We start from the raw sequence: 23,069 nt of genomic DNA on the forward strand, positions 1-23,069 counted from the left end.
CAAGTCTGGAGCTGTTCATTAAGATTCTCTTGTCCAGTTGTTTTACTCTGATGCCAACTAAGCGTAACAAATATGTGTTGATGAGTTAAATGTTTTATGCATTAGGCTTTGAGGTATAGATTTTAGTGTGAAAGAGATCTAAAGATATGGGTCACATATAAGGCTGCTCATTGCTACCATACTTACGACGGCAAAAAATTAAAAACCAAGAAGTGTCCATTAGCAAAGTAATGGCTAAATAAAATCTCTTAAATGTCTATGTTAAAACACTACTCTGAATAAAAATGATAAACTAAAGCTACGTGTATCAACAAAGATAAATCTAAAACCATAATGCCTAATGAAAAGAGCAAGTTTTAGAACTATATTATATCCTACCAGGTATGTACATTTTAAAAACACAGCTAAAATCGTATATTCTATTCATGGATATGAATAGAAGAAAAATAGGGTATAAAAATATGAATCAAACCTATTCGTATTCATATTTATCAGTTGAAAGAAGGATTGGCCAAAGAGTCTTCCAACTCTTTTCTGTAATTTTTATTTTATTAAACAAAGAAACACAACAACATGGGGGCTTGTTAGATTGTTCTTTTTCTTTTTCGGTATTTTAAAAGCTTCTCAAAATGAAGAGAAACAAACAGAAAGATAGCATTCAGTCCAGCCCCCTGTCCTCTGACTGGCAGGCTGCTATTCTTGCTATTGTATGAGTATAGAAATCAAGGCAGAGAGGAGGGCCTGAAGCTGTTCAGAGGCTAGGGCATGGCTTGGCAATTACTGCTGATGAAAGTTCACTAAATCCTTTCAATCTGCTAGTTTTCTTAGTGATTTTCTTGTAAGTGAAAAGTGAGGTGGAGGTAGGGGGTGGACAGGAGGAAAAGAAAAAAAAACCTTTCTGGTTGCCTGGTTACAGTAGATCACTGTATATTGTTTTTCAGCTCTTGAAAAGAGATGTCTCATTCTTTATACCCTTTGTGGGTTGATGCTTTTTCCAGCAAAGGTCTGTACGTGTCTTGTACACTGTCTGTAATAATAATAATAATAGCAGCAAGTGCTCACAATTTTCAAGAGGTTATTACATGCTGCGCATGGTACACTTTACATACAGCTTTCTATCTGTATGGATACTTCTGGCTGCAAGTACCATGAAACTCTACTCCAACAGAGTGAAACAGTAAAAAAATGTGTTAGGTCACATAACTTGGAGACCAGAGATTGACAGCCTTCAGGACTGGTTCGTTCAGAGGCTCAGTGATAAAGACCCAAGACACCTTGTGTCTTTCTGTCCTACCGTTTGAGGACCAGTTTGTCCTACTGTAGGAGAGACCCAAATTGGCTCAGACCTGCCCATCCCTAACAAATCACTGTGGAGGAGTTGGGGTTCTAGAAACTCTTTAAAGCCTTAAGCAGCTGGGGTGGAATGGATGTTTGGGAAGAGGACACCGTGTCCACCACAAGTACGTTCTCATTAATCCTGTGAAGTCAATGCTATTACAACCTACATTTCAGAGATGGGAAAATGATCAATGACAGGTGAGGTGGTCTGCCAGAGGTACACAGCTGGTAAGTGCCGTGCTCTCCCCGACTGTATTGCACTGCCTTCCAATACCTTCCAGTGCAAGGTTAACCATAACTCAGTAGCCAGCCACATGGTCCTCCTGCCACTTAAACCCTGCGGTGATGGTTGATGGGTGGCCACCTCCAGGTCTCCACTGTTCCGTTCCTTCAGCTCCTGACTCTCCTTTTTCTTTTTACCACACTGATGCCATCTTTTCTGCTCTGGGAGTTCCTCTCTCTGCAAGCTTTGCTGTGAGTGATAGATGGATACACCACTTCCCTGATTCCCTGCTGTCTTTGGGAAGTTGGCCCCTAAAGTGGTTTTATACTAGTAATCTTTTTTGAAACAAATTGTTAGAGACTGAGAACAATAACAACAAACTTGGGAAATTTACAGAGCCTCCAGAAACTCACAGTTCTCTTAGTCATTGAGCTGGATCTCTTCCCAGTAAGTAGATCTGAGGGCCTGTCCCAGAGGAAGGGAGGAAGGCTTCCTGAAGCTCGTATCTCCCAGTGTTGGGGGAACATCTCAGGGCTCCTCCCCAAGGTCGCCCCCTCAAAGCACTCACCTGATGTCTTTGTCATCTTTCAAGGTGTCCTCCTTGGAAGCACCACCTCCACTGTGCAAGTCCAGTTTTCCTGGACAGGGTCGCTGGTCCCCAGGAATGCTGTGCACCAAGATTCTGGGGCCCCAAGTCAGGCACATGGGTCAGAGTCAGCCAGTGTTCTTCATAAGCCACGTGGGCAAGTGAGGATGTGCTTACGAATGTGCAGATGGATCTTGTTAAAATGCAGATTCAGATGCAGTAGGTTTGGGGAGGGGACTCCAGACTCATTTCAGTACTCTCTGGGGGATGCTGATGTTGCTGGTGCATGGTGCACACTGGAAAGGACGGGGGTGTGAGTGACGCTAACATTGGCTCTAGGTCAGCCATCCCATTATGGACACCAGTGTGTTTGGGGCTTAGGGCCAAGGAATCAGTGTGTCCTTGAGCCATCTTTTCTGGCCTGACGTGATGGGTGGTCATCACAGGCTGCCAGAGATGAGTAATCCCAGATCTCCTCAAAGCCCTAAGATACCAATGCCAAAGGGCAGAAGCGATGGGAAAACAAATTTCCTCTTAATATGAAGGCTAGTTCTAATAGCACAGAGCTCCCTAGACCTGGCTGGAGCCAAGAAGGGCCCAGACGATGCTTGCAGAGGGTGTAGGGAGGGCAAAGACTGGGGTAGGGGGAATTACACTGGGTGTTCTTAAGGGTCCTCTTCAGCCCTGAGATTCTCGAAACCATAATTCAGGGACAGAAAACAGTGATGAGTCAGAAGGTCCTTGCCTTCTCACCAGCTTCCTATTCAGCCAGATTATTCAAAGTGATTTGTGTGAAACCCAGCTTATCATTCTAGCCCTGTTTGTTTTGCATCTGTAGTACTCTCCCCCAATAAAGCCCTGCCTCCTTCTCTCAAGGGTCACAAAGGGTTAATATCATCAATGCAGTTGCAGAAGAGCGAGAGTGCGGTTTTAAAGTGAGAAGAAAAATATTGACAGGTTTGTACAAGAGACATAATTAACTCCATGCTCTGGTGATCTGCCAACATATCTTTCTCTCCTTCCAACCTTCTAGCTCTTCCATAAGTCTTAAAAATCCTATTTTAGCCTTTAAAGGCAAAAAAATATATATAATTTGGCTCTGAGAAATGTTCTAATCTTATGCAATTTAAATTTGGTATCATCTTTAAAAGATAACCCGATACAGATGCTGTGGGTAAGAAACCAGTCTGTACTGACGCCAGCCCCCATGTCGTCCATCCTCTCCTGACAGTCCAGCTTTCTCAAATGCTTTCTGTCTCAGCAAAGGTCAAATATTAAAAGTCAGAGAGCTCGGAAATACAAATGAACACTATCTAAGCCATAGTCACAGAGGCAGGAGAGGGCCTCTGTAAGAAAAGAAATGCAAACAACAAACACTGCAAGTAAAAGCATGAGATAAACAGCAGGGTTTGTAATCAGGTGAAGCTCTGAAGTCTGTCTGCGGCATTTGGATGCTTCCAGTATTTTTAATACGCCAGTGAGAGAAAAGCTTGGTGAGGAGGGCCATCTTTCATCTCTGATCCTCTCCCAGACAGTGGAAACAGGGTGAGCACATTAGCATAACAGAAGAAAGGGACAGATTGCCACTCCAGAAGGACCCGTAGGACACCTGTCAGAAATATTCAAAAGCAGGATAATCTCACAAAGTGTGAAATGTTTCCTGGACCAGTCTCGAGATACTTGGTGGAAAGACTACAGTGGAAGATCAATAAAATGTGGGCTGTATCCCACCTACAAACCCTCATCTTGTGAATGATTTCAAGCTCCTAGTAAAAGCCCTCTCCCCTGTCCCTTGATCCCCATTGAGAATCCTTCCAGGCTGTGAGCCCCTCTTCCATAGTAGAGAGAATGATCGAGTTACTGGAACTCGAGGGAAATTTTCTTGGCTCCCTTCTCAATCAAGCCAGAGCCCTCCCCATACGCCCTACCCAGATCCCCACCCCTAGTGGGAACACCCTTCCCTCCCCTGGGGCACAGGGAGATGTGTTCCTGTTCTCAGGTCACACTCAGACCACCTAGGAACACCACCATTTTCAGTAGACAGAACTGAGACAGTGCAGTTAGAACAGTACTCCAGGCCACTGTGAGTTCGAAAGACATTCATGGCTTCCTGCATGTCTCATGGTTTCTTGACAAATGCAATCCACGTAAACAACCCAATCTGAGGAGCGTGTCTCCGTGGGTCAATTCCACCGTAGAAAGGTAAAGTCATGTCTCCCCCAAACACTACGATCTGATGGAAGCAGAGCAAGGAGATGTTGGAACAGCAGAGCATTGTTTGTGCGTGGCCGAGGGGACGCCCTTGACGTTTTGTGTGTGGTATTGGCTGTGCTCCACAGCCCTAGCTGCAGAGTAGGAGGACAGTGGGTTTGGGGTTAAACTTCCTGTGCCCACACTCAGAGAGGGGAGAGTCTGCTATCCCCTAAAGATGTTTTGGGCTACTGAGACAAAGAATTCGAAAGAAATCGACAGGACTCGGGGGGAGGGTAGGAATCTAGAAGGAGACCAGCGCTTTAAAAGAACACCCTAGCAAGTGGCAAACAGATCCTTTCCTTCCCCACGCCCTAGGCAGCTCTGGGCAGGAGGAGGAGAAGGCTGAAGAGCCTGAGCTTGCGAGGTGGGAGCCGCCCAGAACTGCCTGCCTGTGACTCGGGGTGGAATTTTCCTCCCAAGCAATGAAAATAGGTTGAGGTTTTTGTTGTTGTGGTCACTCATGTTGATCTTCTATTGTTAGATCTCTCTCTCCCTCTGTGTCTCTCATAATACACACACACACACACACACACACATGCATGCACACATGTATTTACATACTGTGTGTGTTGCCCTTTCTCTCTAGCAGCTTTCTAACTTAAGGGAGCATCAAAATCTGTGAAGCTTGATAAAAATGTGAATCCCCAGTCCCTCCCTCAGAGGTTCTGACCCATCGGTGTAAAAGCATTTTTACTAATCAGAGTATTCAGCATTACCCTCTCTATAAAATAGAGTATATGAAATAGAGAAGAGTCTAGGCAACAAGATAAGTGGGGAAAAGAATTCAGAAATGCATAGCTCCAGCCACACCCATCCACAGCAGAGATTCCCAGACACCATCCAGCTCACCAGAGGTTTAGACATTCAGATGAGCCTATTAGGTCGATAGGAAGTGATACTTCCAGTTGAAGGTCATGGTTTTGGACTGAAAGAATTGCCACCTCGGGGCTTCATGGTGTGTTGCTGCAGATGTTTGAGGGGCATCAATCTCAGGCTGTCTGAGCAGTGAGCTCTCAAGGATGCCTATAAGCTGGGTCTAGTCATTGGTTGTTGATGTTTAGATGGGCCAACCTCAGGGTTTCTGCACATGGGTAAACAGCTCATTTTTTTCAAAGAAAGCAGCATGTTAGGTATTTTGGAAATTTATTGCTCTTTATCACTCTTAGGCAGTTTCAAATCATCTCCATTCTTGAAAGAATGAGCCCAGAGGACTCTTGATTCAAATATAACCATTGGTCTCTCAAATATCTTCTAGACCAGTGCTGTCCAAGAGGGAGGGGCTATGGGGATATACGTATGCATATAGCTGATTCACTTTGTTATACAGCAGAAACTGACACAACACTGTAAAGCAATTATATTCCAATAAAGATGTTAAAAAAAAATAAAATAATGTGAGCTGCATATGTAATTTTAGTTTTCTATTAGCTGTATTAAGAAAATAAGAAGAGGGGCTTCCCTGGTGGCGCAGTGATTGAGAGTCCGCCTGCCGATGCAGGGGACACGGGTTCGTGCCCCGGTCCGGGAAGATCGCACATGCCGCGGAGCGGCTGGGCCCGTGAGCCATGGCCGCTGAGCCTGCGCGTCCGGAGTCTGTGCTCCGCAACGCGAGAGGCCGCAATAGCGGCAGGCCACAACAGTGAGAGGCCCGCATACCGCAAAAAAAAAAAAAAAAAGAAAAAAGAAAAGAAGAAGAAAGATATGAAATTGATTTTAATATTTAACCCAATACATCCAAAATATCATCATTTCGACATACAATCAATATTTTTAAAATTACCAAGGTAATACTTTACCCTTTTTTTTGGACTAAATCTTCAAATTCGAGTGTGCATTTTATACTTAAAGCCCATCTCAGTTTGGACTAGCCACATTTAAGTGCTCAGCAGCTACATGTGGCTGGTGGCTACTGGACTGGACTGTGCCCGTGTAGACTATGAACCAACCTGGGACAGAGGGTAGGTGGAGCACCCAGTGACGAGGGGGCATGGAGGAGGAGAAGCTGACAGATGTTGATACACGACCCATATCCGATCCATACAGAAATGCTACTGGCTCTCCCTTCAAAACACGCCCAGAATCCTGCCTCTTCTCACCACTTGCACTGCCGCCACCCTGGTCCAAGTCATGGTCTCACCTGGATCGCTTCTTACTGGCCTTCCATCAGACATTCCCTTCCCTTCCATCTTAGGAACACACTGCCTGTTTCTTCTGCTAGAATGGTCTTCCCCCAGACATAAGACATCTTCCAGGCAAACTCCTTCACCTCTAAGGTTTTGATCGAATGACACCTTCTCTTGGAGGTTTGCCCTGTGTAAGAGCACAGATTGCCCCACCTTCCACCATCCTGCTCCTCCCCTCCTCACAGTGAGTCCCCCTTATCTGGCTCCACTATATAACATACTCACGTTGTGTTTATGATTTATTCTCTGCCACCTCCCCAAATGTACACTTCATAAAGGCAGGAATCCTCATCTCTTTTGTTCATTGCTGTATCTGGAATAGCGCCTGGCACATAGTTGGTGCTCAATAAATATTTGTTGAGCGAATGAATGAATGAATAAGGGTGGAGGCACCCTGAACCCAGCCCTCCATCAGGCTCCTCTGTCCCAGCCTCCCCAGCCGTCTTCCTCATCTTCCCACCGCATTCAAAGGCTCACGAAGGAACAGCCGGAATCAGAGTGAGTTAATCATCCTCACTAAACAAACGCTTCTCTTAGAGCAATCGTTGTTCACTGGTTTTGTTTTTGTTTTTGTTGTTTCATCATGAACTCCCTTGGGAAGTTGATGGCAGCTATGAATGTTCTCCCTCCAATATCCACGGAAACACAATTTCACATACAATTTTGGGAGTTCATAGGCCTTTGCTGCTCATCAGTTAGAGGCCAGGGACCTCACGTTAAGAATTCCTGCCCCAGAGGTTCACCCACACACAGTTTTCCTATCTGTCTTTGAAATCAAATCTTTCTGCTGCAACAAAAATAGAAACCATATCCAGAAAGAAATTTCATAGCTCTAAGCCGGAAGCAAACTTGAATGATGATGTAGTTCATCTTCCCTCCCAGGAAAACTCTACTGGGGGGGGGGGGGCAGTTCAATATCTAATATCTGAAAGGTCTTCCTTATACTTCATCTAAATTGCTCCTGTTTTAGGATTAACAGGCCTTCTTTAGTCAGATCTTGGAAAACAAGAAAAGTAAGTACTTGACTTAAAGATGAATAAGGATGCCCCTGTGCCCTGTCCTGAGTCCTTTCAGGCCAGATAAACAGACTTTCGGGCCTATCATCTAAGCCAGTATCATTGGAAATGCCTTTGCTTGGGAGGGCTGGAGACTGGGCTGGAGCCAGCCGGGGGATGTGTGCGAGAGACCCACAGGAGCACGGCCCCCAGGGAAAGGATCACATTCCAGGCAACTTTTCTCCTTTGCCTAGAAATGTGGCACATGCTGACTGAGAAAGACACAAAGCAGGGGCGCTCCACACCCTCTTCCCAGAAGCGGCTGCCAGATCCACAGTGCTGTCCCAGTCTTAGTTTTGGGACAATTAATGTGTTTTCATTTCAGTCAATCAGATGATAATCCTCAAACAGGCCTTCGGTCAATGGAATGAGATAAAAGATAAATTTGCATTATTCTGAATTTCAGCTATTCATTGACTATTGACTGAAAGCTTTAAAAACACTTTACAGGGCTTCCCTGGTGGCGCAGTGGTTAAGAATCCGCCTGCGAATGCAGGGGACATAGGTTCGAGCCCTGGTCTGGGAAGTTCCCACATGCCGCAGAGCAACTAAGCCCGTGCGTCACAACTACTGAGCCTGCGCTCTAGAGCCCACGAGCCAAAACTACTGAGCCTATGCACCACAACTACTGAAGCCCGTGTGCCTAGAGCCCGTGTTCCGCAACAAGAGAAGCCACCGCAATGAGAAGCCCGCGCACCACAATGAAGAGCAGCCCCTGCTTGCCACAACTAGAGAAAAGCCCATGCGCAGCAACGAAGGCCCAACGCAGCCAAAAATAAATAAATAAATTAAAAAAACAAAAAACACCTTACAAAATAAATTCTCAGAGCTCCTTTTCCAAAGCATGATTCAGCCAGCCAGAGAATTGTACAACTCCCTGGGCCAGAACTGAAACTGCCTCAGAATTCTTGAAATGAAATCAAAGGATGACAGTCTGTGTCTTCCTGAAGGAAATTCTATTCATTAGGCAATAAAAAGCAGGCTAGAATAAAACAGAAGGTTTATATCAGAGCCTGATCAGAGGGTTTGGGCAGAAATTGTTCCATCAATATTTTTTGTTGGGATTGCAGTTTATTTATAAGAAATTGCTAAGAGGCACTGATATATTGTGAGAATTCCTAAAGGAACCAGAATTGCACAATCAATGAAACTGAGGAAAAACACATTAAATTCCCTGAAGAACTTAAAGATTGAGTGGAAAATAAAATCAAACATACTGATGGCTTATAGCTGTCTTTCTTTGGCCACCTTAGGCTAACCAGAGGCTCATGGAAGCGTGGGGTTTCAGAAAACCTTTGACATTAGCGAGCCCCACAGTCCCCTGTGCTGTGTCTGCTGAGCATGGGCACAGACCACACCTCCGTAACCACCTCAAGTGGACAGTGCCAGCAGTTCATTCATTCCCTCAATTAACAACACACCACTGATGGGAAATTCACTAGTTCCCAAAGTCCCAATTCTATTCAAAGGGCAGCTCTAATTGCTACATGGTTCATACTTTCCTGGACCCAAAACTGTTGAGGAATAGTGTTAATAATCATGAAGAAGACAAATAATCCTTCCAAGAGGTTTAATAACTCAGCCAAGCAAAAAACTCTCAGATACTCTATCCTCCCCCATTATCTGATTTTAGCCTCTTGCGGCAAGAAAATATTGAGCAATTACAATTGGCCGCACATTGGTGTCATGGCATCCTTTTCCTTTTTGTTTGTTTTTGTATTGTCCAGACTAATTGCTGTCGAGTAACTGTTATTTTAAACAGTGATGGGATGAAGGAAAAATGATGTAAGACTTGGAAAACTATTATAACTTAACACATTATAAAGACTTTTAGAAGGGAATTTTCTGACTCCCAAGTCACAGGGACAATACTTTCTGAATTCCTTTAAGTTACTTCATAGGACCCCTAATGAGCCATGACTACCAAAACAGTTACGGTGTGTTCTGAGGACCATTCAGTTTGGACTGAATTATGGCATGGTCACCTCAGACTGAGGCAGAAAACCCTGGACATGTATTTGGCATTCAAAAGTAAATTTTAAAGGACTTATTCACACAGGGCTCTGTGGAGGGGTTCAGGTCATTATATGGGTCATATCATTAAAAAGTTACTGGGTGAGACCTTTTAAGAGACACATACGTTAGACACATCTTTGTGCAGGTGCTACATTTGGCTTGACTAACAAATGCTCAGAATCCAGACTGGAGATTTTCTGGGAGGAAAAGCTTTTGCTCTACCCTCTTAGGTTCTGAAATTAGATGCCTGTGAATTAAACTAACCGGAGACAGGTTAACAACAACAAAAAAGGCATACAATTTTTATTAATATTTTACATGCATGGGAGTTCACAGAAAAGAAGGGAAACTCAAAGAAGTGGCTAGACTTGGGGGCTTATATATCATTTTAACAAAGGTAAGGGAATTTGGGATTTAAGGCAGAATAGATTACGGGGAAGTGACTAGGAAATATTTGGGAGAATTAATGGAAGATAGGGGTTATTTTAGTAAGGTCTGTTTGCACAAACTTGTTTTGGTGTTGAGCTTTTGCCTCCAGTGATATGAGGGCTTTCCTCTTCCTGGGAAGTGGGAGACACCTTCACAAGGGGAAATTTATGCCCTGCTTTTAGGCAAAAAAAGAGGAAGGCAAAGAACTCTTCTTGCATCTGTTGATTCTTCATCACTTTCAGCTGAAAATAATCCTTACACCAAAATGGCATATTTTGGGATGGCATATCCTGCTCTCCTTCACAGCATCCTCTGGGTTGTAATACAGGAAGGTTAAGGTCCTCTAGTAAACTATCTTTTGAAAATGAGTAAAGGGATAAATCTTTCTTGCCACAAAGGGGGAGCAGAATCAGATGGAAAAATTAGACTTTGTTCCCTCTGTTGGCAGTACTTATGAAAGTCTCTACCCCTAGAAATGTTGGAAAGGAGAAACTGACTGTTACTAACCAGCCTCATTCCTTGAATGAACTAATTAAAGAAAAAAGGGCCTTGGGACACCACAATTTTTTGATGGGAGGGACTGGGCTCTAGAGAGTTGCTGGAAAACTCACCTTCCAGAACATACCTGCTGACTACTGGAAACGGAAATCTAAAGGGGACAAGGATGACCTGGGAGAAAATGTCCTGGGATCAGACCAGGCTTGGGGCTTGTACATGGACTTTTAATTCCTTAAGTTTTGCAGCTCTGTCTACAAATGTGTCCAAACTTTTCCTTTAATATGTAGGTGGTAAACCTGAAAAATTGTCCTTGAGGCTGTAGGTTGTATTGGTTGTTAGGGTTAGAGAACTTTAAGGAATCGTTCCCTAAGAAAAAAGGTCAGTAATTATACGCATCTTGAGGAATTTTAATAGTTTTTGGGTTTGTGTACATGTTCATGCCAAGGCATGAAATTAAAAATCCATCCCTCTAGCTATTGGAGTCCAATTTCCTAAAATGCCAAGGTTATGAAGTTTACCAATTGGATATCATAAACTAAGTGTTCATTAGAATAAGTGGAAATCTTACCTTTCTTTGTAGGAAACACAGGTATGACTATGTACTATATTGTGAGATCTGAATAAAAAGGGTAACGTTTTTACACGATTTTAATAGAAGCATTGCTCTGTTTTAAACTTATTCCAAGTTCAAATGAGTGAGTTTTATCCTTTCTAAAGTGGAATTAAATCTTCTGCTCCCAATAATCAGTGCTGGGATAATTCAAGTTACTTACTTAGTTAAAAGGCAAACTGTTAGAGAAGATGTGGTTGGTTTTACCTAATGCCTGACCCTATCTGGAATCTAATTTTTGCACCTAAAAATCACCAAGAACCAGGCCCTTATTTATGTCACCATGTCCTGAAAGCATCCATTATACCATGCCTCACAAAACCGGGATGGATGGGGGTTGTTTGGGGATCTTAGGATAGAATGAAAGGAAATTGATTAGAACATTCTGATAGTTGGAATGCAGTCTGAAATAAGATATTTTAAATAGATATGTTGGTGGAATCTATAAAGCCTTCTGGAGAATGAGCAAGCAGTTTGGTACTGGATGCTGTTACAAAAGAATGGGCAAGGGCAGACATAAAGAAAGATGTGGAGAAGGAAACAGGTTCAAATAGTGGCACTCAGATGGAAGAATCTGAATATTTAGAACAATTTTTAGCCAACTGAAAAGTAGAGATAGGATGAGATTTTACATAAATCCTTAAAATTCAAAATTATTGTACATGAATGTTCATAGGAGCATTTATTCACAATAGGCTAAAAGTGGAAACAGCCCAAGTGTCCCTCAACTGATGAACGGATAAACAAATACGGTATATCCATACAGTGGGATATTATTTGGCAATTAAAAGGAATGAAGTGATGACATATGCTACAACATGGGTGAACCTCAAAAAGTGTATGCTCAGTGAAAGCAGTCAGATCCAAGAACACATATTGCATGATCCCATTTGTATGAAATGTCCAAATAGGCAAACTCACAGACATAGGAGGTAGATTAGAGGTAGCCTAGGACTCAGGGTGGAAATGAGGAGTAACTACGAAGAGATAGGAGATTTCTTTGGGGGATGATGGAAATAATATAAAATTAGGTTGTGCAGATGGTCGCACAGTTCTGTAACCTTACTGAGAATCATAGAATTGTAGATTTAAAATGGGTGACTTCATGGTATGAAAATTATTTTTTTCAGGTAGTATTTTTTTTATTGAAGTGTAGCTGATTTACAATGTTGTGTTAGTTTCAGGTGTACAGCAAACTGATTCAGTTATACATACATATATTCTTTTTCATATTCTTTTCCCTTGTAGGTTATTACAAAATATTGAGCACAGTTCCCTGTGCTGTACAGTACAGGGAACTATGCTAGTTCCTGTAACTATGTTAGTTATCTATTTTATATGTAACAGTGTGTATATGTTAATCCCAAACTCCTAATTTATCCCTCTCCCCCCTTTCCCCTTTGGTAACCATAAATTTGTTTTCTATGTCTGTGGGTATATTTCTATTTTATAAATAGATTCATTTGTATCTTTTTTTTAGATTCCACATATAAGAAGTATCAGATGATATTTGTCTTTCTCTGGCTGACTTACTTCACTTAGTATGATAATCTCTAGGTCCACCCGTTTTGCTGCAAATGACATTATTTCATTCTTTTTTATGACTGAGTGATATTCCATTGTGTGTATATATACCACATCTTCTTTTATCCATTAATCTGTTGATGGACATTTAGGTAGCATCCATGTCTTGGCTACTGTAAATAGTGCTGCTGTGAACATTGGGGTGCATGTATCTCTTTGAATTATAGTTTTCTCTGGATATATGCCCAGGAATGGGATTGCTGGATCATATGGTAACTCTATTTTTAGTTTTTTAAGGAACCTCCATACCATTCTCCATAGTGGCTATACCAGTTTACACTCCCACCAACAGTGTAGGAGGACTCCTTTTTCTCCACAATATGGTATTAAAATTATACCTCAGTAAGGCTGTTAATTAAAAAAATTGCTAGAAAAGAAAAAGAAAAAAGAAAAAAACATGCTATCTGACTACAGCCTCCTTTATTGTTATTGTTTTATCATTATTATTAAGTGTTCAAGGACTCTATGTATGAGGCTATGTTTTTTTTTGGCTTTAAATAAATTTCTTGGCTTTCCCTTGAGGTTTGGTTTCACCTGGTTTATTTTTTTAGGCAGCGAGAGTTGTGCTCAGGTATTGCTAAGAGAGAAGAACAAGTGGCCTCCTGGTAATCTCAGGACACTTGGGCCAGAGGTCAGGAAGAGGGATCACGTCCCCCACCACTACCTCATCCTCATAAACGTGCTGCCTCTTCTCTCATTGTGAGCCGATTACCATTCCTCTAAGCCCAGAGGGGCTCTGGTGGGCTGATAGATGTCGGGGGTTTCAGTGTTTCAAGGATAAAGGATGCCAAGGAAAGAGTACCTTCTAGTAGGAGAGAAGATGTGCAGCAGTGTAGCGATAACCTCAATAATCATACAGGCCTGATGTTAATCGCAAGGAGGGATAATAACTCAGACTGGGGAAAACTTTCATATCCCCTCTACTGACATTATTTCTTCAAGGCAGGTGGTTTTGAATTGCCATGAATAACCTCATATTTACATAATGGTTTTCCTAGGTTTTTTTTTTTTTTCTATTACCCCCAACAAATTGCTTTAGAATAACAATATTTCCAGAAAACCCATTCCCCTAGGAACTGGTCCAACCATATGTAGTATTTGGGTTTTTTGCTTCTTCAAAGCATAACACTGAGGCTCATGCTGATGTTGTATATCTTTGGTTGTCAGCGTTCTGAGATAGGGCCCCAGACAAGCTAGGATTAGAGATGTCTCCTGTCCCTTCTGTTACAGGTCACAGTGAGGAAGGGGGTGGGATTGTGAGCAGAGTTCAACTGGTAGCTTACAAGATGTTGGTGAAATCTTCATGGTCTGATTTGGGCTAGAACAAGGGTATGCCTGGTGTCCATGTCACTTGAATCTGCAAGCCAACAATGTCAACACTCCCTTATGTTAGCCCAGGATGCCTAAGATCCACACTGCCAAAGGACGAAGACATAAACAATAATGTCTGTACTTCTCTTACTCATTGATCCTATTTCCATCCTCTGGGGACAGCACAAGTCAAAGCCTTCTTCAACATGACAGCCCTTCACAGAGTTGAACACATCTATCAAACGCTTTTCTTCTAAGGCTTCTTTAGTCCAGACTGAGCATTCTCGGTACATCAGCCATTCCTCTAAAGATGTGAATTTTCAGTCTCGGCTGGAAGAATTGTCTCTCTTACAGTGTGCTGCCCACTTTAAGTTAAGATCTGACTAGAGATGAACATGGTGTGACTATCACCCTCCTCATTAGTGACAATGACAATTATTCATAAGAAATATAAGCTGTGATGAGAGAGAATTCTGTCTGGGCAGGGAGAGAGAGCTGTTATCTGTGGGTGTTTGCCATGGGCAGACTCTTTTATAAGCATTAGCCCTTTATGCCCATTAAGCGGGTAGAGGAGGAGGGGTGCTTCTGCTCCCCTACTGGGGCTCACTTTGGGGATGAGAATTTTGACTAAAATCACCAGTCGGGTCCATCCATTCCAGACATCACCCTGAAGGGTCTCTTTCTCTTGAAAGTTTACAAAGGTGAAAAGATGACTAATTGTAAATTACCATAAGAAAGGAAGTGAATGTCATTTTGCTCAAAAGGTTACTAAGCATGATTATGTCTAATAGTAAGGAACTAGTCGTTCAGCTCTGATGATAACATCTAATCCTTCTTCACTGGGGAGTTGCCAAAAGCCTTCCCCAGGGGTGAGCTAGGAGGCAGCCTGTGTCCTAGTCCTTTCATCATCCTAGGTCTGCATCACCCAATCATTCCCTCCTGGGCCATACAGTTCTGGGTGTGGAGCGTTAGTCTAAGGTGTCATGACGGCTTTAAACCAACTGCTGAGAACTCTCAGGCATTATATCTGTGATTGCTTCAAGTTTACTCCCCAAGTGCAACCTTCAGGGATTGTGTTTCTGAGCATGTTTGGTCTCCTTTAATGAGCATCCCGCTACGGCTACACTCTGTGATCAGCATATTTACCCAAGGCTCTGAGCTGTAGCCATGGGGATGACTAAGTGGGAAGAGAGGGGCTTGCGGGGTCAGCCTTTTCCAATTCAGGAGCCTGCAGGTGTTCACAGGTGGATCCTTGGAGGAAAGATCAATGCCAGCAGCAGGTGTTCTTCTAAAATGTATTTCGTATTGAACACAGATGAAAAATACTAGGTGTATTTATATAGTTGTTCCTATTGTAATGTGGTAACAAGCCTTTTGGGAGTGACCTGTCATACCCAAGAATGTGGAGAAATCACCAATGCAAGAGCATGTGCCTTTTAATCTCAACAGCACTGACCAAGCCATCACTGCATTGACCTGTGTCACTGGGGTACTTTGTCTTATATATTTAACATGTATTTGTGATGTATAATAGTTTAAAAGGTTTTCCTTTTTTTTTTTTTTTTTTTTTGCAGTACGCGGGCCTCTCGCTGTTGGGGCCTCTCCCGTTGCGGAGCACAGGCTCCGGACGCGCAGGCTCAGCGGCCATGGCTCACGGGCCCAGCCGCTCCGCGGCATGTGGGATCCTCCCGGACCAGGACACGAACCCATGTCCCCTGCATCGGCAGGTGGACTCTCAACCACTGCGCCACCAGGGAAGCCCTACAAAGGTTTTTAATACCAAGAAATAGGAAACTTGGTGAACAGTGGCTTATACAATTAAAACTTTGGTATTCTTACCTTCTGAGTAGTTGGGAGGTAGGCAGTGGCAGGCTTGTTTCAGCTGCTCGGTAACCAGACAAAAGATCCAGGCCTTTCTAGTTTTCTGCTCAGGTATCTTCAGCATGTTACCTCATGGTCACAAAGGAGGTTGCCTTTCCAGGCAACATGTTCACATAGGAAGCAAGCTGAGTAAGCTTTTCCTCTTGTGTCTGTCCTTTTATCTGAAAATAAAATCTTTCCTAAAACATCCCCTAGTAGACTTCACTCGTATATCTCATTGGCAAAAATTGGATCCCAAGACTACGGCTGGCTGCAAGGAAGGTTGGGAAAGTGGGTGTCCGACAAAAGGGAACAGGATGATTAAAACTGGTTTAAAGAAATCGAGATCCATAGAGGCGAGCTAAGCATATTGTCTCTCCCAGGCAAAAAGATGCAGGGATGGAGACCCCTAGGTGAACAACGGTGATGGAGTGCAATGACCTGCTGTATATTGAATGTGTGGACCTCGAAAACTCACTTCCCATGGATCAGGTTCTAAGAAAAAAAAAATCTTAAATGAAAAGTCAGCTTTTAAACTGTTTCTGATTCAAATCAACACAAAACTAGAATTCTAAAAAGGAAAAGGAAACAACTGTGGATTCAGATTTCTAAAAAAATTGAGACTGAAGTATACAATATAAAGAAATTAATGATTTTTAAGAGAAAATTATATTGAATATCTATCACTAAACACAGAGGTGCCACTTGTCATTACTTTTCTGTAATAAATCTTTGAAAAAAGAATTTCTCCTATTATGCTAAAAACAACAAACAAAAAGGATAGACTTGATGCTTTACCTGATGGGAATATATGACAATATTTTTCCTATAATATACAAATATCCAATTGAAACATATTTCTCATTTTGAAAAGGTTGATGTTGTTCATGTTATTATTTATAAGAAGAAAAATTTTACTTGCAAGAGGCAATATTGTTTAATGAGTAAGCTCTGGAGCAAGGCAGACCTGGATTCATATTCTGACTTAGCACTTTCTAGCTTTGGTCAACACAGCATCCTCCCTGCAAACTGGGGATAATAACAACATTGGCTTCAGAGACTGCTGAGAGTCTTAAAGGGGCCAGTGCATATTAAACACAGCATATTACCAGGCACATAGTAAACCCTCAATTTACCTAGCTCAATATTTTTGTTGGTTTTGTCCTGCATAAAATAAAATAATTTCGGATCTAATATTAATTGTTAATTATAACAATTTATTTGTGAGCTCCTTTTTGTTATTGTTTACTTTAATCCAGGCATGCATTATACCTTTGACCTCTTCCTGCTGGTGTTCTGCAAAGAAAGTACAATTTAAAAAATATTCTGTGGTGTGTTTTGATAACAACCCTCTAATTGGACCGGGACTTAAAAAGTCTACAGTAGGGCCTCCCTGGTGGCGCAGTGGTTGAGAGTCCGCCTGCCAATGCAGGGGACGCGGGTTCGTGGCCCGGTCCGGGAAGATCCCACATGCCGCGGAGCGGCTGGGCCCGTGAGCCATGGCTGCTGAGCCTGCCCCTCTGGAGCCTGTGCTCCGCAACGGGAGAGGCCACAACAGTGAGAGGCCCGCGTACCACCAAAAAAAAAAAAAAGTCTACAGTAGTGGATCAGACCACACCTAATGGAGTCGCTGGTATTTCCTAGGTGACACTAGCCATCCCCCTGGACCACAGCGTCCCTGATCTGCTGTTAACCCTCCATGTCCTGTGCTGTAGGCTCCAGATGCAGCAGCTTTGGGCATCATGGAGAAGTGCTGAGTCATGCTGGCTTTTCTTTCCCACACTCTCCAGGTCTCTTCCAAGAAGTCTTCTCTTGTCCCACATGTCCTCAACTTTGTTGTTGAGCAACTGAATTTTTGGACCCAAGTATAAAATGGGACCGTTCTATCAGCCGGCTCACATTATTCCATTTTGCCTTCAAGATTATCAAGAGACACTTTGTCAAATACTTTGTTAAATCCATGCATAGCATATTTGTCTAGACTAGTGGTCTGGCAAAGGCACTGAGGTAAGCTTGGAATGCTTGTTTGTGCTATTTTCTCTCAGCCTTATTGGACAGTAAGAGCCGATATGATAGAAAGCCTGTCTGTTTTTGTCACAATACTAGAGACAAAATAAATAATTTTCAGTTAACTCACAGACAGACTGATAAACTGAACCCACCTGACTCTGAATGATGACTAATTGTTTTCTTTACATGCTCCCATGTCTGTCCTTTAATAACTATTTTCTAGAAAATCACCCATGATCAATGTGAAAGGCACCATCACTGTGTGGAGCCCATCTCAGATTTCTCCAGCCTGACTCCTCCTTTCTAGTATCATGCTTAGAAGATCCAGACATATGTAACCTGTCTAACCACAACCAGGGCTAATGCAGAACAACATTCTTTCAATAAGGCAGTCTAAGCAAGGCTAATACCAGGTATGAATAAAGTTACCTTGGAACGAACTGGGGCTGAGCAGGCCATTTGTATAAGCCCCTCTTAGAACAATGGGTTGCTTTAGCTTTTTAAATTCCAGGCTCCAGCATCTCTGATGTGGTCCAGGTGGTATCAGATAAAGGCTGTATTCATTCTTCTGGAGAAAGTGTTTTTAAAATAAATTCTTTACCAAACATGAGGCAAGGGGAGGGTGGATAATGGGAACTTATGCCGCTAGACTGAATGTGGTTCTTTGGCTTAGGCAGTCACCAGATATCTTCTTCACCCACAGACTTTGTTGCAGAACTGACTTTAAATTAGTGACTGGAAGGGACCAGGGTAGCCATTCATTGCAGTTGGCATTTCCATCCCACTCAGAGTATCAGGAAATGTGGTTAGAAACAAAGAATAAAAATGTTCTTGATGCTTAATCTGAGTATGAAGAAGGGAGGGGAATTTGTGCTTCTTGGCATCAAATGTGACCCAGGGCTGCTGCTGAAACGTCCAGTGGAGACTGCTTCCCAGAAACAACTTATAGCCCAGAACAGAGCTTGAAGCAATGGAAATGGAAGGTTGGAGCAGGCAGGAGACTTCCTCAAGGTCAACAGAGTGACATACTGTAGTGGCCATGGAAATGTACCACTCAGATCTCCTGCTATGGGAGATTGATATTCCCAGCTGCTGCCCCTCTGGACCTACCACGACACTCATGTTAAGGCCATGCTTACCCCCAGCTGCTCCTAGCCACCACAGCAAGGGCATTAAGGTGGGCTCCTTCTGTGAGATGCAGAACTCCTCCAAGGATAACTTTGTCTTAAGAACTCTCCATAGGCTTGAATCTTTCTTGAAACTTTGCTTTAGTCTGAGACCCTTCTTACCCAATCTTCCTTCCTTCCCCCTCTCCCTCTACAGGTGTTAGACCTCTACTGTGGTCTGAAGGTGCTCCTTGCCTTTCAGGCTCTTTCCTCCAGGAAATCTCTTGCACATCTAATCCCATCTTGGCATCTGTTCCTTGGCAGATCCAAACTAATGTATGTAGCATTTCTTTGGCCATTCAACTGAGCATTGTTATTGCTCCAAAAACAAAACAAATCATACGTAGAGATTAGCTCTCTTGATCGGGTTGAGAAGAAAGACCAGATATATTTCTAATTCCTTAGACAAGCCAGGAGTGAGAGTGTCTTCTTCCCCCTGTCCCCCATCTTTCCCTCTTTGGCCAACCATAAAATACTTGTGTCTCCTATAACTTGTTTATAAGATAAGGACGTAATACCCTATTATAAGTTAATATACTTATTTGCCATTTGGCATGTTGAAAAGGAAAAAAAAAGACCATCACCAAATCTGATGCTGGAACCTTCCTACTCTGGAATGTAGCACATTCTCTCAACTCTCCAAAGATGCCATAGATACATAGGGGCTGGGAGCTGTCCATAGAGAGAGGCAAAGGAGTGCGTTTTACTAGACTTAAAGGTTTCCCCACTTGCTCTGTCTCAACTATGTTCACTTATTCATCTGTCCGATGTAAGCTCCATGAGCTTAGGGCCTATATTTATATTTCTCTTCTCTGCTTCCATATCCCAATTTCTTTTCAAGTTGCTGGCTCAATAAATATTTGCCAAATAAACAAACCCTTGCGTCCCACAGCCCTTTCTTTTGTCCTGGGTGATATTTGCTGCTAGCCTATGGAAGTTGGGTGGGTAAGGGTAGGGAGCAGAGGGCATGAAGTATTTTTACCTTTCAGTTTCCCATAACTGAGAAGTAAATAACCAATAGCTGCTTGTCGTTGAGTCTCTCTATGACAGTTTGTGTGGTTCTTCTTCTTTTTTTTTTTTAATAAATCCTGAATTGTCTTTGAGTAGCAGAAGATAACATTGAAGTCTCTACATGAAGGTTGTGAAGGAGTTGTCAAGATAAGTAAAAATAATCTCAAAAAAATTGCTGAATTTTGTAATATATTTACATCATAATGATGACAATGTGAAAAATAAATCCAAAATCAGTGTGTAAAAACAACTGCAACAGCTCATTTCTTTTTTTAAAAATGCAACTGAGCACCTTGTTTGGGGCTGTTTTTTATTTGCCTTAGATATTGCAGGTAAACATTCTGAATGATGGAAGAAAAGTTGCAATAATATTATAATTCATTTTCAGTTTTTGTGTATTAATTCATTAGTCATACCTTCAGTGAAACATAGTTTACAAGGTTGTATCCATTTGTTTGTGAGCACATTATGAATAACAGAGTTGCTTTAGTAATTTGATAATTACAAGCTGTTATTTGGCTGGAGAGAACCAATTAAGTAAGAAGAATTTAACTCTCTCTCTCTCTTTTTCTCAGAGAGAAAAACAGAAGCTGACCAAGCTTGGGGGAGCATAAAATAATTAAAATAACCATACTGTATTAGAACTGGTAGAAGACTTTGAGATGATCTGGTCCAGGACTCTTAACCTAGAAGCCATGAATACCTAGGGAATCAGTGAGTTGGCTTCATGGGAGGTAGGTGTATCTACCCTTTAAGTTACATGCAAAATGTTATGGGAAGGTACATAAGCATATTTTTCTGGAGTGAGAATCCATAACCTCAAAAGGCCAAGAAATCAATGTGCTGTAGAAGTGATGGATGAAAACAATTATGCCGGGGCCTTGACAACACTGTTAGATGGTCCTGGAGATGCAGAACAGTTCAGTTGCCCTACCTGAGGATGACACGGACTCAGTGGCTCCCAGAACCCTCAAAGGCAGGATTACAAGGTGTAATCAGACCAGAGAAAGGAGCAATGGATTGTTCCTGATAAACTCAGTTGTCTGTGAGTATTTCCATGTCCTCCTGGGCTTTATTATCCCAGAACATGATGGTCCTATCATCCTGAAGGGTCAGCGCTACTGGGAGCACATGTTAGGCAAAGAAGAACAAGAGGTTGAAGACAAGGAGAATTGTGGTTACCTGGACAGAAGCAGAAAAATGATCAAATGTTGGTTTGGAAGGGTAGTCAAGGGTTTGACTTTCAACATATGACATTCGAGGAGTGGACAGAGCATCATCCAGGTTCAGGTGTCCCAAAAGCAGCTGGAAAGAGAGAAATAAAGCTGAAACCTCCCTGTTACTATAGCAAAATCCCTTCCGCAGGAGTTTTTCCTTCCTTTGGGGTTCTCCTGAAGCAACCCCAAGGCCACCATTGCACTCAGCCCCAAGACTATGCTGCATCCTCCTTCCTTCCTTTACCTGCAATAGTGTGCTGAGCTGGCTTGTACCAGATGATGAGAGTTGACTGTTAGCCTTTCCCAACTTGGCCTTCAGTAACTTCACATTGATAGCTTGAAGCTGACCATGGTGGAGTATTACATCATAGTATTACATGAGCAAATGTTACAAATCAGGGACACCCCCCTACACACCATGGGTTGTTAAACATTTACCAGCATTTACTAATTACTGCCTAAGAGTGAAATAGTGATAGAGAGTGTGTGAGGCTTTAAATAGGAGGTCAGGGAAGACTTCCATGTTAAGGTGGCATTTGGGAAAAGACTAGAAAGGCGTGTAAAAATATATCATGTAGATATCTGAGGCATGGGCATTCTTGTCACAGGAAACAGCAAATACAAAGCACCTGATGCAGGAGTGTGCTTGGAGTTCAAGGGGCAGCAAAAAAGGGTAGTGTGGCTGGAGCAGAGTGAGTGAAGCAGAGAGTCATAGGGGATGAGATCAGAGATGGATGAGGGCGTGAGAGGCAAATCATGAAAGACCTTTTAAATGATTATAAAGAACTTCACTTTTGCTTTGAGAAAAATGGTGAGCCATTGGAGGATATAAAGCAGTAAAGTGACATAAGTATAACTTAGATTTTTACAGGTTTACTCCTTTTAAAAGGGATGCTTTGTAGAGATAGACTGCCAAGGGCCAATATGGGTCAAGGCATCTATGGAAAGACCAATTAAGAGGCTATTGCAACAATCCAGATGAAACATGACGGTGACTAGGACTAGAGGGCTGGTGGTGGAGGGGTAAGAAGTGGTTGATATTCTGGAAATGAATGTGATAGAATTGTTATTAGCAGTCAGCTTTCAGCTTAATACAGATGGACCTTCCTAATAGAGATTGTATAATCTCCTGTGAAGTACCAAGCTTTCTGGGCCTGGAGATAATCAGGAAGAAACGTGATAGCTACCCATCAGAGGTACTGTAGAAGAGTTTCCTATGCTGGGAGGAGCTTATACCCGCTGACCTCTAATATTCTACAATGGCATAGGGGCTTAGTTACACAATAAAATGTTTCTGTTCTAATGTGACAACTGACTTAAGGCTAAGGGAACAAATAGAGTTGGATATATCTATTAAATGGCTTCATTTCTGTTGATAGTTTTTCTTAGATTAATGTAACATAATATGACATATGATACATATAAAATATACATTAGGGCTTCCCTGGTGGTGCAGTGGTTGAGAGTCCGCCTGCCGATGCGGGGGACACGGGTTCGTGCCCCAGTCCGGGAGGATCCCACATGCCATGGAGCGGCTGGGCCCGTGAGCCATGGCCGCTGAGCCTGCGCGTCTGGAGCCTGTGCTCCGCAACGAGAGAGGCTACAGCAGTAAGAGGCCCGCGTACCGCAAAAAAAAAAAAATAAATATATATATATATATATATATAAAATTATATTATATATTTATATTGGATATAATATATGTAATATATAATATTA

General features: G+C 42.5%; 1 long non-coding RNA gene across 1 annotated transcript in view; it reads left to right on the forward strand.

The window, feature by feature from the left end:
• Positions 1 to 20,886, forward strand: part of LOC307183581 — a 137,892-nt gene extending 117,006 nt beyond the window's left edge. The window contains exon 6 of the long non-coding RNA XR_013827530.1: positions 20,709 to 20,886. This is a non-coding gene — a long non-coding RNA (uncharacterized lncRNA). The remainder of the gene's footprint in view (positions 1 to 20,708) is intronic.
• Positions 20,887 to 23,069: the final 2,183 nt, after the last annotated feature.

This window comes from Stenella coeruleoalba, assembly GCF_951394435.1.
Source record: "Stenella coeruleoalba genome assembly, chromosome: 3".
In the NCBI taxonomy this organism is placed as follows: domain Eukaryota; kingdom Metazoa; phylum Chordata; class Mammalia; order Artiodactyla; family Delphinidae; genus Stenella; species Stenella coeruleoalba.